This window comes from Bombus bifarius, unplaced genomic scaffold, assembly GCF_011952205.1.
Source record: "Bombus bifarius isolate JDL3187 unplaced genomic scaffold, Bbif_JDL3187 scf7180000009275, whole genome shotgun sequence".
Taxonomy (NCBI): Eukaryota; Metazoa; Arthropoda; class Insecta; order Hymenoptera; family Apidae; genus Bombus; species Bombus bifarius.
Genome location: NW_022885009.1, coordinates 875,061 through 891,101, shown reverse-complemented (window position 1 = coordinate 891,101; position 16,041 = coordinate 875,061). Strand labels below are relative to the sequence as shown.

General features: G+C 34.6%; 1 protein-coding gene and 1 long non-coding RNA gene across 5 annotated transcripts in view; one reads left to right on the top strand and one right to left on the bottom strand.

Annotated features, from left to right (window-relative positions):
* The window catches only part of LOC117214943, a 215,204-nt gene that overhangs the window by 7,436 nt on the left and 191,727 nt on the right, over positions 1 to 16,041 (bottom strand). The gene's annotated exons all lie outside the window — the stretch shown is intronic.
* LOC117214950 lies at positions 4,843 to 7,322 on the top strand. The gene is made up of 3 exons (XR_004488985.1): positions 4,843 to 5,121; positions 5,978 to 6,163; positions 6,952 to 7,322. It is a non-coding gene; the product is annotated as an uncharacterized LOC117214950 (long non-coding RNA).

The window sequence follows — 16,041 nt, the reverse complement described above, 5'->3', positions numbered from 1 at the left end:
TTGGACGAAATATCAGATTCAGAGGAATATTGAAACATTTTATTTATCGTGGATGATAAGAATTCTACCCTACGAAGATTTCAATTCGAAGATAGATGAACAGCCGTCGTAAAAGAGGAATTGAACCGTGTTTCCGCTGACACGTAGATTCTGTACGAAATGTGATCGAAACCGCGTAATAAACAAAGGAAATATAATATATTGATTTTATATATTAATTGTTAAATACAGATATATGTATTGTTTTACAGATTTTATTAAATTTCTAAATAATAATCGCAACTTCTCACGAATATTTCTATAATTCACTATTAATTATATAATTATAATTTGTTAATTCTATAATGTGTTACATTAAACGTTCCTTGCAATTTTTGGGAAACTATCATAACGCTTCATGATACTATCAGATAACAAGAATAATTAGAAAATAACGAAGAATAATAAAAACTCGATTAGTATCTACAGTATGTGCCAATGAAAATTAATTTCTTTTACACTTGTATTATAATTCGAAGAATTAAAAAATGGCAAGAAATAGACAAAATAAGTAAACAAAAATATAGCTGGAAGATCTAAATAAATTATATCCACCTTAAATAATGTTAAGATTGAAAGGGAATTGTAAAATGTGTTAAAGAATCTTACAAATCTTTAGATCATATATATATATACAGGGTGGTTGGTAAAAAAGAAGTTGAAAATATAGAATAAAAAATTTTTTTTTTCAATTTTTCCATCGAGACGTTATAACGAGACGTGATAAAGTGCACGCGTACCGAGCGAAAATTCAAAGTCGATTTTCTCGAAAACAAAGCCTCAAACGAAAAATTTTTATTCTATATTTTCGACTTCTTTTATCGCGTAGAATCGCCCCCTTTCCACTTGTACCACCAGTTACCAACCACCCTGTATATACAGCTATAACTCTTCTGTAAATGCAGAAATACAGAATTTATTATATAATTTAATCTTTTCTTTTTGCGTGTGTAAGTTTAACGTCACATTGCTTCGCGAGAGACACTCTGTATTCTAGTAGCATTGCATTCGATAATTTAATTGCTTAAATCCTCTAAACCTTCTAGATAATTGCAAATTTGTAGAGCCTGTATCGTATTTTATTCCGAGATTTGCAAGCAATTTCCCAGGCTTTGTTCGTTCGCTTCTAAATGACTGCATCGCTTTAACGCGGTTCTCGGTCTTCCTTAGTCTTATAGCGACGACAAGAATTGCTCTGGCGCTCTATGAAAATCAGTTTTCTTTAAAAGCGAGACGACAATAGCCGCAGAAGAAAACCATTAACAACTGAAAGTCGTTCACGGACAATTGTGCTTTCGAGACAAAGATATTCCATCGAATTATGAAAAAAGTAGGAGTTTGAGAATAAATTCGATCGGTAATTGCATGTCCGTATAAAAATAGCGAAGGCCAAGAGTATAAAATCGACGTATAAAATCGAACTATGAAAATCCTAAATGAAATTAGAAGAAGCCCTGATATATGTAACTTCTGAAACAGATGACGAAGTGACGAAAAGATGACTTGTTGAAGATTACATCACGCGATTGTATCGATAAAAGTATTATTAAAAGGCGATGGAACTTTAATATCTCGAATGATTTATATTGTACGATTTTTTTATATGTATTTATAATATTATAAATATTATACTGTGCTGTTACACGTACGTATTCCAGATTATGATATTAGGTTGTCCGAAAAGTTTCTTTCGTTTCATAAGGTGATAATAGATGAACAACAATTTCTGTTTTATATTATTTTATTAGCGACAGATATAGCAAGAGTCAACAAACACCGAAACCCCCTAATCACTGAGCTACTTGATACGACGGACCAGATTCGCAGGCTGAAGAGGCACTACCCGCTAGACCTAAACGCTAGATTCAATTAGTTACCTAAATTAAGTAATATTCACCTATTTATAACACTCAGTTATAAATTATACTTATCTATAATAAGTATTAACTTATTATAAATAATCAGCCATGTCACTGCGCCACGCCAGAAAAATTACTGAAAATTCTCAACGCGAGAATTGATTGTAATTTTAATAAATAAATAAATAAAAAAAAAATATTATTTTATTGAATTAGGTATGATCCATTTCGTTCTATTTCTATTATTATATTCGTGCATAGTTCAATAAACTAATATAAAACAAAAAACATTGTGCGTCTATTATTCCCTTATAAAACGAAAGAAACTTTTCGGACAACCTAATACATTGATCTGGATGAACACGGGCTTGCTCGACCAGGCAGGCGTCATCGATCTCACGACGATGGATAACGCGACGCGACTGTGAGATTCACGTGACAAAGGCCGATGCAGGAAGCACGTGGCCCATCACACGCATTCGAGTTCGATAGCTCGGTTGAATATGCAACGGCGACGCCTTGCAGTTCGCATTCTAGATAGGTCAATATTCTTGCAAGCGCTTTGTGCGGCGCGCTTTTCGCTGATCGTTTATCTTGTAGCGTATGGCATCGCGCTCTAAGCATCCGCAGAACGATGAATATTAATCATCGGCGACGCGTACCGCGGGATATCGATACTGGCAACCTGGTTACTATTCTTTCCCAATGATTTATCGCATGCAACGAGAAATCGGATAACAACCTTGTTGCATACTTGCGATAGCTATCTCATAGATATAAGAAAGATCGATGATTTATCGTTTGCAATTGTTTAGCGTTAATGGAGCGTGCGAATGTGTTTCCAAAGCTAGATAAGTATTATTAATAACTATTATTTCCATACGCTTCATCATTCTCGGAAAAGAGTTTAAACAGACAGTTGAACTCTGTTATGTAGAACCAATCTTCAAAATTACGAAAGATTAGTTAAACACACCTGTTATCTAAAAATTTCCAACATATACAACGACCCTTACATTGTAAAATTATTAAAAGTATCGAGCCTTAGTTCCTTTTTGGTTGTATAGTTACTTTGCAGGAAGCTTGCAAACCACGTGATCGCCCATAATAATCGTCCAATGCTTTTGAAATGGTAGATATTGTTATAATAACAATATATAACGTTTTATTAAATACAAAATTTATATAGAACATAATAACTTATTAAGTATTAACTAATAAAGTATTAACGAACACCGCTCTATTCTCTTACACATCTCAAACAGGAATGAATTTGTATATTGCACACTTATTCGTTCAATACATACGCGATGCGTTCGTCTCATGGCGTTTTCCTTTCGTCTTGCTCTCTTTCATTCCTCGCTCGTACAATACAGATGTACACACATCTATTTTCTAACAAATCTAAAGAAAGTTACTCGCGACAAATGTCCTAACATTATAGACGCTTCTATTTAGCAATATTATTGAGATATGTGTACCTTTGTGTGCTACACTGGATTAGCCGCGTGAAGTGACACACATATATGAGTATGAGTGTGTGGAAGTATGTGCGTGCGCAGCGTCTCGTAAAACAGAAGAATGCAATGTTTCGTACGTATGGTGGCAGAAAAAGATGGCGTGAGAAAAGGAGTGCTGAGACGCGTACAATGTTTATCTATCTAGTGTCTTGTAAATCACATATTATATAAATATGAAACTATTTTAATATCATTTCTACATGTAATGTGAGTGTTCCTATACATTTATTTCAGCGACTAAGATCCACGATTCTCAACAGATATTATGGCCGAATGGCAAATTCGTGTCAGAGGAGAAACTTAACCTTTCGCACTCGAGGACTTCTTTGGTCGAGCGTAGCAGCTACTTTGGATGATTTAGCGTGTACGTGACGCGTGTATCACAGCTAACGTAAAATTTTATATACAAATTAACTTACAAAAGTATCATATTCCAATAGTTTATCTATATTTACATCTTTGAGAATATGATCTTGTAATATTAATTTCTGTATTTTATTTTTTGTACGATAATTTATGAAGCATTCGCTAAGATGCATTCTTGAATATAATTGATCTCATTTTTCAACAGTTTAAAACCAAGTTCATTTTTATTTGAGCTAATTTCACTTCTGACAATCATTTTTTGAGGATTTCTAAACTATAATACTTTCGCCATGATTCGGACGGATATGGGATAAAATATTTTATCTCCATTTTTAAAGTCTAACACTTTACACTTCTTAACAAAGAACATAAAGAGGTAAGCAACCAATTTACGAAGCAATGTTGCACTCATTAATTGGAGATGTCGAAATCTAGCATAAAGAGACTGTCACCTCTGAAGTGCAACACCGCCTCTCAAGTGCAAAGGGTTAAAAATTTACGAGAAACGACGCATCTCGTTCCAGCAGATTGTGTACATTTCTACGATAATTTCAATTAGTGACAGTAGGATTGTTAGAGTCGCAAATGGCTTCAACGTAGAACGCCTTGAATTTTATGCGGATAATAATCGAATTTCCTGAATAATACCAATCCACAAAAAGTAAGCAATATTTAAAATAATATTAACTACGTTACACGCTATTTAATCAGCCACGGAAAAAGAAAAAAATATTGCGGAACAAAGAGCAGAAATAAAATACACTCGATATAGGCGAAGCTGAATTGTGTTGAAAATCAAAATGTTTAAACTAACTTTTCTCGGTTTTAGGTCATTATAGGTAGGTAGGTTTCTGCACAAAAGAGTCCAATTATCCATTATATGAACAAGTCTCAACATTCGGTGGAATAGTTTTCAACGCCTATTTAATATGCTAATTCTTCAGTACACTAATTCTTTACTAAATATACAAGCTATTTGCAAAATTTTAGTACAAGCGGAAAGAAGCTTCCGAAGATTATCTCCATTTAAAAAAAGCTGAATTTGAATATTCGTTAAGAACGTACTCATCTCCTGCCCACAAAGCTCCACAATTTTCGGAACACCTTGTACATATTCAAACGTTAAATTTCACAAATTCAAGTTAAAACATCTTCTAAACTAAAATAACTTTTCCACACAAATAAGTTAACTTCTTTTTTGTAGGAAATACCTATATAAACTATACGATTCCATTAGAAAAAGGAAAAGCGTGTCACCTTCGTATGACCTCTACTTGGCTGTCTACAAAAAAGCTAATTACACCGGATTATGTCTGCTCCGATACCATACAACCTCTGTTCGTAACATCTCGTATTTTCGATACTTAGAGAAGTAATCGCGTGTGTGTACTTAAAAAAAACATACCGTGTATAAAAGTTTCCTAAGTGGCGATTTTCTAAGTTTTCCGTATAGTAGCCACTGTGCGTAACATCCGTAAAAATGCGATTAATTTCTATCGAGCGACACGTGCGATTTCGCTACCAGGATATTGGAAAATTTTCTTTTATTCGAAACGAATTTGACAGTCGAAAATCGAGCAGCTTTGACGGTTAACGAGAATATCGTTTACGCAGCTATACAGTTAATCGCGATAACGTTATCACATTTATATCGTATTGCTGCGTCGTTTAGGATGGCGCTGTTGATTTTCACGTATAATATCGTCAGGGGCGTGTAATGCAGCGCGTTAGGTTACGTAGATGCATTTGACGAGTCCCCCAGTCCAATTAAGTATTCAATTTCGCCTATCGATTTCAATTTCTCATCCCTCGCCCTCGACGACGATGTGACTCGGCCGTCGCCTTCACTTTCCCGTCGAAATAATCGTCGTCGGCTGGACGAAAAAGAAATTTCATCGCGCTCTATCGAAGTATCGTTGAAACGTAAAACGTAAAGTCGTCCGTTCTTTGTTGTTTGCTTTCGTTGCGGTTTCTTTGGCGCTTCAGAGATAATTGAGAGATAGTGGAACGAGAATATCGTGGAAACGCGACAATTGTCTTGGTAGATTAGCTTTGTTCTCGCTGACAAAACCTTTCTCGCAGAAAAGGAATATATACTTATTCGTTTCCTTATGATTTATATTTTTTATATTATTGATTTATATTATTGATAGTAATATTTGGTACACGAAATCATTACTTATATTTTTCTAGGGAAGCTGGTGCATGTGCAATTGAAGAGTCATTTAGATTAGTCATAAGATTGATAAATCGCTAGCAAAATTGTGAGATGCTAAGAAATATGTAAAATCAGTTCTCAGTCCCGAGGCCTCCGAGTCCTCAGTTCTAAGAAAATATTTTCCAAAAAGAAGCAGCGACTGATCAACTTTATCAATATAGGTAAGGCGCCACTAAAATATAGTTATCACGTTATACACGTAGGAAATCGTTAGGTCGCTACGTACATTCTGTCTACCTCTTCCTTTTCCTTTTGCAAATACAAAAGCATTCGCGATATCGTCATAAATAATAAGCGAAAATACTTGATAAATATTTGAAATCAGCATAAAGTATTTTGAACAATCAAATTCGTAGGAGATTCAGTGGATAAAATTAATTTTACGAATTTATGTTATATATAATTCGTGGATGCTTTGGTGGATAAAATTAATGTTAAGAATTTATGTTATAATACGATATATAATATATTTCTAATATAAATTTCTACATATATTACATATAATATAATTCTAATATTAATCTGTATTTGTACACTGATCCCTCGACTGGTACACTCAATCGCATTACGTTTAATGACATTACTAGTAAGTCATTGTATGTGTACGTTTTTTTCTTTTGTACTGACAAACTTTATTTGCATTTTCACTTTCATTCGCGTAAATTGAAGGACGGGTGTGTATATCCCGGTTGAGATGAATTATTCTTCTTTACAATATTTACGTTTAATATTTACATACACAATATTTACATTAATAGCAGTAAAACATTAGCACTAAAATACACACGGCCATGTCATATTGATACTGTCTATATCTCGGTGTTTCCCAAATTAGACAATTAATCATTCCATAAAATATCTGCAAAAATTTCATTCGAAAAACACGTTAACGTACGCGTACTTGAATTACGAGATTCTTTTTGCAAGGAGATTGGTCATACTGTTGTAGAAAAATAGCAGCTGGAAAACAGGATAACAATACCCAACATTTCTACGCGTTCACAATGTCGAAGAGAAACTGGTACTGTTGTTGGTAACATGCTCCTCTGCTTCACCTAAACCCTTTTCATTCTTTTTACGAAGCTGTATGGGATCGAGGGTACATTCAAATAGAAAGTTTAACACACACGAGTAGTTGACAGTGAACGTTGACGAAGCCGCAGTTACTATTAGCCACGATCATGTCGATAGCCAAGGGATACAGTGAATGGATGCAGCTTTGCTTGCGTGCACGATAAAGCACAAGAGGTATATTAGTAGATTTTGAACAGTATCAGTGTACTATATCAGTGTGGAATACAATTCTGAATAAATAACGAAGTACTACGCTGCATTCACTGTACCATCGATACAGCTTTTGTGTTTGTTATATACACGGAAATCATTATGTCTTGGAAATGAACGCTCGAAATAAGATTCTGAACGCTGGCGAAGTTTATTGATTCGTACGCTGAACATGTACTACGCGTACAGTGCTGTGAATAATTGCAGACTCAAACGTATTTTCCGCATTATTTCTTCGATATTTCCAAGAAACCATTGTTCATGTCTGAATATTGTTCAGTGAAGTTGTGTTTGTAAAGGGTAGATTGAACGCTATGGGATACGAAGCAATGGTACATGGCGAATTATTGTCTTTCATTGGCGAAATAAGAGACAAAAGACAATTTTTCAGCGAGACTGGAGCGACTTTGAAGCTTTCAAAATTTCCGGATAGAATACGAAAGTTTACAATCAGAGGAAGCTACCTGTGAAAAATATCGCGCAACTTGGGCGGATATTCGAAACGGAACTTTAAATAAGTTAGCGGATAGCGTGCTTGGCAGATTAGTAAAAGTAATTAAAAATAAAGGAAAATCCACTAAATATCGAATGAGAAGGTAACGAAATTAACATTGAGTTTATATGTGTTCAGAACGAGAAATACAATTTTAGAAGAAAATTTAACTGTTTGCTGTATCTTCTGTTTTCTTTCATATTGTAATATGAAATTATATAAGCGATTTCACCGATTTTTGTTTTAATATTACAACAAACTTCAAAATAGGGCTGTGTTTATAATCAGTCGCTGTACATCGAACACAAATGCGTTCCTCATCCACAACATTACAAACAAATTGTTCAGAGCAAACCTGCCATGGATCCACAGGAACCTATAAGGAATCATCATACATAAAAGATGGATTTTTCATAATAAAAACGCGAAGGATATAAGCAAAACGTACATCATGTGTCTAAGAATTATCTACTAGATAAAAAAATGAATAACCTAAATTCTTCAGCGAAATTGAAAATTTATTAAAAAGGAAATACAGCCAGTTTTTCGGTCAAAATATACGCCGTTGTTTTCTATAATTTCAAGTCATGTTACCATTTTAATGAAGTCCATCGTGGAGAAATGTCGCGTCTACGGCAAGTGCCAATCGTCGTCGAGTCATATTTGTGTTTCATCTACTAATTGGAAGTGGATATTGGATAACGCGTGTTGCATCGATCAGAAATAATCTAATAATCCAAAGGAGGAAAATGTCTAGCGAACATACTGGCTGCTGCAACGTTTTCCATCCAAGATTTGTCGTGATGTCTTTTGTGGCAGAAGCACTCGGAAGAAGTTGTCACGCAGTAATTTCACAGAACGTTTTGCTTTGTCAATACGCTGTCGATTGGATTCTGTTTAACTCTTTGAGCGCTGCGTTGTCCGACGTTAAGCGTGCGCCGTGGGCTGCGTATTTTTTACGGAACAGCGTAAGTTGAGCAGACTAAATTTTCATTGCAAAATAATAGGTCATCCCATAAGTTCGTGCCGTTTTTCGAGCGGTTATATATGTTATTTTTTTTAAACACCTATGAATCGTTGTCTTAGGTATTTTCAGAACATTTGACATCTCTTGAACTGTCAAACTTCGTGATTTTTCAACAAGATCCCGAATTTTATCTTCGTCTGTCTGAGGAGGACGCCCGGAGCGTTCCTCGTCTTCTAAACAAAAATTCCCAGCTCTAAAACGTTGGAACCACTTCCTACAGGTGCCAGATGAAAGCGCATTTTCTCCGTAAACAGCACATATGTTTTTCGTGGCAATTGTTGCAGAACTTCCTTTCCGAAATTCATATAACATGAGATGTCGAAAATGGATACGCATTTCACTCATGATTTTTTACTGTTAGAAGTCACTGTGTTCACTATATTACGATCTTATACTCACGAAAATCTGCTCTAGCCTGTTCTCGATCAGCTAAGCTCAAGTGCATTGGTCCCTTATCGCCGTATGTTTATAAATCGACACATGAAATGTATACACAAAAGTCGGCACGAACTTATGGGATGATCTAATATATCGATTGTAACTAAAATAAATTATGTAGTGAGCTCGAAAGCCTTAATAACCATTTATTTCATTAAGCAATAATAACATGAACGATATAAAAGTTTGAAATTATATCTTTTAAATTGAAAATTTAATAATTTTGTATTGTATGGTAAATATCAAAGCAGGGTTCAATACATAAGCCAATGTTACATTTTTTGTATTCGTAACACGAGTCAGTCCTGCGATTATGTTTAGTGCAAACAGCGCATCTTTGTCGTGAAGAATGTTTATTATTTTCTTTAGTTATGCAGATGTAGGGAAATGCCTCTCCATTAACCGAAAGGGAAGGTCGTCCAAATGAACTCTTCCTCTTTTAGCCTTCACTCTGTGTGGTGGGTACTTTTGCAAAATATCTTTTATGAGAAGCAGATGAAAATTTTTCAAGTATTCCAGTTTTATTATTAGCATTTTTCTAAAGAATATATGCACTATATATAGCAAGGTCTAAGAGGAGGACAAAATATTTTTTATAACCATTTTGTGCTTTTTCAAAAGCAGTGAAGTGAAATCAAAATCATATTGATTTTATCAACTGCGTCCATCAAGGCATTGTAGTCTGCTACACACTTTGGTTTTCGCTTTGTTTTGCCAGTTTGATAATTAATATCTTTTGTTTCAACGAAATCATCAGAATGTGAGGTGGATAACATCCATACGTTTTTTATATCACGCTTATAGCGCTCAAAGGGTTGTAGCGGCACATGAGTAGAGGACAATTCAAATCATATTGTTGTTTTGTCTCGGAGTTAGCGAATACGTTTGTACGAACGTCTCTCGATATTATTTATATCTATTAATTTATTTAATTATTTTAAATATATTTGAGAGGTTGCAACAGCAAGTTCTCGTTATCCTATATTATAATCCTCTACAAGTCCTCTACAGAATTAAAGATATTTTTCCACGATCCAAATCATTCAGATCGAAGCGTCTTAAAGTTACAGAAAGCAACGACAAACATATACCTTGATCGAACAACTTGCGATATTTTTCTGTTAACAAGCTTTGAATTTTACTTTGAAATATTTGTATCACTCATTTGTATCATTGATTTTTCTCTAACGATTTTATTTCTTCCCTTAACATTTCCTACCTTTCATTAATAATTTACTGGAGCGCTGTTACATTGCCGAGAAAAATACTGTTTGTTACGCCACGAGGCTTACCACAGGCTGTATTTTCTAACCGTCGCTCGCGGTCCTACAGCGTCGCAGGCAGACCTTCTTATCTGCCCACCGGATCATATACAATGTATCGACGAGAGCATAGTTGTCGCCAAGCAGCGAGCTCTAGAAACGTCGATTTTTGACCGTTACGTTTTTCACACAAGAAGAGGCATACGTGATCATAGGCGCGAGCGGTGGCGTGACCCGAGCATAGTGGGGGTCGTCTTCCAAATGAGACAAAGGAATAATCGAAGGGCGTTCAGTTCCTTCTGACGAGTCTAACGTGACACTTCGACAAATCTGACGAGCAAACGAATTTATCTAGAGATATCTGCAAAGTCGAGTCAAATTTCTGTAACATATTCATCATATTATTGTAAAATATATTATTCTATGTTAACCTGTTAATACAGTGTTACATTCATTAAACCACCTCTGTTATCTTAACCGAAACAGGGGAACGACTATTTCGCGGCGTCGATTAACATAATCGTAGCGAGAATTTACGCCTCTCGCTGACGCGTTTTCCTAGCGACCGCGTCTCTCCGCGAACGGTCGTAACACTTATAAGTAAATAACAAATAGTAATAATTCTATATGAAGTAATACCAATAGTAATAACAAGATAAATAAACCAACACTGGAGTGTTAGCAGAATAAATTCAGCGTCAAATCAAATCTTGCAATTCGGAGAAATTGTTCTTATTCGGACCGACAATATTCGAGATCCAAATATTCGACATTTCAACTGCAACCAAAAGTCAATGCAAATAGCTGTAAGGTTAACGCATGCAAATTAATTCTACAATCATGAACATTCGATGCATCCTAATTTCCTTCCACCTTACTTCGATAACAATAGTCTTCGCTTTGGTCCATCTTCAAAATACATGGTCGTCGGTATACCAGATATCAATCTGGTTTCTTCGTACTTTCTTTCGATTCGCTGTTATTTTTCTCTTTTTTCGAACGTGCGCGTATCAGATTCGTTAAAATTTCCGATCCTAGGTCAATGATTTTTCATTTATCGCATACTCTTTCTATATACCGTTTTCTAGTATCCACTCGCAGCGAACTGTGTTTGCTGCGTTACGGTATAGTGATTTATTTACGGTGCATCGATAATGCTGGAAAAAGGAACATCAGGCGAATATATAAGAGCGAGTATGCGTCTCGCTTCGCTTCGATGGCTTTCGTATTTTTCCTCTGTTATTACGGACCACTTCACTCTAATCGAAGCCTTATTTCGTAGCGAACAATACGCGGAATATAAAACCGCGGGTGCAGAACACGATGCATGTGTTGAGGAAAATATTAGGTTGGTATGATCACTAGTTCCTACATGCAAAGTTGGTACGACTTCTAACGACGCTCTTTTGTTTTGGCGTCCGCCATGTGTTAATTATCTGAGTGTATCCGGTGTGTTCATATGGCTGTTGATGAAATACAGAATATAAAAACTGAATCTGTGCGAATCAATTAATTATCGAACTCCAAAACCTATTTAATAGCAGCATGGAATGGATATTGTACAGATCGTTTCAAAGAGTAGATATGGCTATAGTTTATAGACGAATATGAATATGCTATGTACGTATTTATGCGTCAGGTTGCCTTGTAAATTGATGTAGATTCTGCTGCTCTTGTTAAAAGTACACGAATCGTAAGGAATGTTCTATGCAGGTAGAATTTAGAAGAATTTCATTTGCTACTCGCGTGACAAGAAATTGTACGAAAATCTAATGGCTGGTAAGATTTGGATTTATCGTAACAAGAAGCGTGAACAAATTGAGAGTTTTGTTATTGTTAAAGATATGCTCGCCAGGGACTGACACGTGTGTCCAAGAATGAACTTTTTTATTTAATTTAATCTACAGCAGATATCGTAAGATGTACGTAAGAGATGTAGGTAAGTTCTCAAACATCTGCGTTACTATTTTATGATAGATATAATCACAGCTGATACAATAAAAACGTATAAAATTACGCGATTTACTTTTACTGGTAGGATTCATTTTTTAGTAATCATTCCTAGAAATTAAAGTTCAGAAACCAGACAGTTTTACGATGTACACAGTTTCGTACGTATCGTAAAACTGGTTACATTTTTAACACTGATCAGTCTTAATACAAACACACAACAAATACGGTATACAGTATATAAATAACAATAAACATAAATAAAATAAAAATAACAGATAAAATGAATAAATAGAAGTGAAAAAATATATGTTTCAATGTAAAGCAATTATATTGTTCGTGCTAGTAAGTAAATATCATATGTAAAGTATTCTATCTAAAAAACCGACATCTTCCTTTCTAGCACATGCAGATGGACGGCTTGGTGTGTGATTACCGACAATCATTTCGCCGACAAAATTTACATCGACACCAGTTTGACTGACACCAGTTTCACCCACATTGTTTATTCGCCGACATGTACAAATCACCGACAATGTTTTCGTCGCGTTCGTTTCACCGGCACAGAATTTTAATTTATATACAGGGTGTTCACTGTTCACGTTGTTAGATCGTTTTTCTCGTAAACGATAAGAGGAATGAATGAATGGTTCAAAACGAACAACATATTCACAGTATTTTTTTCGCAAGCGTAAAGATCTGTGTGCGTTTTGCATACGTCGAATCCTCTCGTCGTTTTATGAAAAAACCTACAGTGTTGCGGATATTTGTAGACTGAAACACATTTTCTGCGTTGTTGCTTCAAGACTGATAGAAGAAATAAGAGACAAAGTGGAAACTTACAAGAAAATTAACACTGAGTTTACACTTTTTCACAGCCAAACATTCAGTCTCGCTAATGTGAAAAACGAAATACTTTTGTATTTATGTTTCCTTTGTCTTACATACACATAAATTTTACAAAATTGAAAATACAAAAAAGAGAAAGAGAAAATTCTACAAAGTTAAAATATCAAAATTAAACCGATCAGTTTTCGACTCTGTTGCTCTAATATCTTTTTTAAGGTTTCCATCAAAGAAGGTTTCTATTAAAAAAAAAAAAAAAAAAAATAATGCAACTGCGTAAGACACACGCGTTTTTTGCACTTGCGTGAAAGATATTATCGCGAATATGTAGTTCACCTTGAACCATTCATCATTTTCCTCTTTCATTTTTCCTCTTAATTTCACTTATCGTTTAGGAGAAAAACATTGGGAGCTAATCAATCTTGAACAGTGAACACACTTTATATATTTGTATATTTTCGAATATCATAAAAAATTAACGAATCTGTCGAAGAAAAAGATAGTTTTATCGCGTGACTTTGTTGATTATATATAAGAGAAAAAATAAAAGGAAATACGGTAAAAGAACGATAAGATAGTAATATAGTTACCAATGATCACACGTCAATCTCAAATGTATAAATACGAGAAATGAAATATCTTCCAATATTATTAAGAACTAAATGGAAAAAAATAATCGAGGAAAATAATATTTTTATCGTGTGACTTTGTTGATTATACATAAGAGAAAAAATAAAAGGAAATATGGTAAAAGTACGATAAGATAGTAATATAGTTACCAGTGATCATACGTCAGTCTTAAAAGTATAAATACGAGAAATGAAATATCTTCCAATATTATCAAAAACTAAATGGAAAAAATAACCGAGGAAAATAATATTTTCATCGTGTGTCTTTGTTGATTATATAGGAGTGAGAAAATTGAAGGAAACACGATGGAAATGTAACAATCTTGCAGATGTATCGCTACAGGTGTACTATCTGGCAATAATAAATGCCTGTTATATGCACAAATACGCAATAGAAACAACGATAACAGATGTTACCTTTTTATTGCCTCGTGGATTCTCATGCAGCACAAGCCGTATCGGTCACGTAAAAAATTACAAGTATACTAGTGCATATCATTGAAGAAACAATCCGTATTCTACAGCGAGTTGCGCATACAAACCTACCTACATACAAATTTGTATTTGTTGAAGCATCAATACGTGACTGAATTTTTCAATGAATTGCTTTATACCTCGTACCACGAGAATGTACGTATTTGAATTTATTTCTATAAAACACTTTACAACCACGTCAATATCGGATTGAAGATACGAGTATCATGATTTTATTACTATAGTTTGAAACAAGGCAGAAACGTTAAAATATTGAAATATATACACAAATATACATGTATATATATAAGATATATTTACTTGTAGTGAACATTCTGCAATTTTTATGTGTATTTCCAAACTAATTGAGGTATTTGTCGAAGTGGGCCTCACTTCTAGGAAAACTCTACATCTTCTCTAGTGTTTAATTTTTTTTTTATTTGGAAGTAGTTTACAATCAATTCTCATTGAGAATTATAAGTAAATTATTCCGGCGTGGTATTATAACGTGAATAATAAATGATTACCGTATGTTTGGTTCTAGCTGAATCTAATGTTTAAATCTAGAGGGTAATGTGTCCTTAGCCTGCGGATCTGATCCGTCGTGTCGAGTAATTGAGTAACTAGTAGGTTTTGGTGGCTGCTAATTCTTATTATCTATTACTGAATTTGGATATTTCTTCTTTAACTGTAGGTATCTTAAGGTCGCGACGTATTGTTTCATTGGTAACATACCAAGGTGCATCTATTAAGGATCTTAGAGCTTTTGATAGGAATCGTTGAAGAATTTCTATGTTGCAATTACTCGCTCTTCCCCATAGTTGGATCCCATAGATTCAAACAGGTTTTAATATGGGTGTTTAGTTTTTGGCACAACGATTCTCTTTACAGCGGCTTCTTTCGTCTCTATTATATGTTGGCAACTAAGTGATTGCGGATTTTGTCATTAGGTGGTATTGACAAAATCCGCAATCACTTAGTTGCCAACCCAATAGTACCGCGAAAAGATCGCCGACATGCAGACAACGTGGACGATAAAGCGCAAAAGCCGAAATGGTCGGAAAACTTCCGACCCTAAGCCTAACGGCTATCAATGTATTTCGCTATCGCAGTCGTTGATCGTTCAGTTAGCCACCGGAGAGTGAAGAGTGAAGAGTCGTTAATCGAGAGTTGTGATATCACATTACTGCATTAAGTTCAAGTTAAATAATCATCGTTTTCTGTTTAATCTACTGTAATAAATCCATCTATCAATACATTATCATACAGGATAGAAACCAGTGGAAATGGTAATTTCTAATATTTCTGAATAAAGAATTTCTATAATACATTCATTTGCTCTTGCTTTTGCGTTTGCTCTCTCTATTTTGAGACATAAAACCTCATCAGTATTAACGTAATTTCGAGATTCGTGTCCCATTGCAGTACTAACGCAACACTAGAACACACATAATACATTCATAAAAATTGTCTTGTGTAATAAAAGTAATCAAACAATTTCGCGAGTCACGATATTTCATAGAAAATTAGAATTTATCTTTCACAGGTAAATTATAAACGAAAAAGAAGTTTGCAATTTCAGAATGTAAAAGTTACAGATGGGAATATATCACAGCAGAGATACGTGAGAGAATTA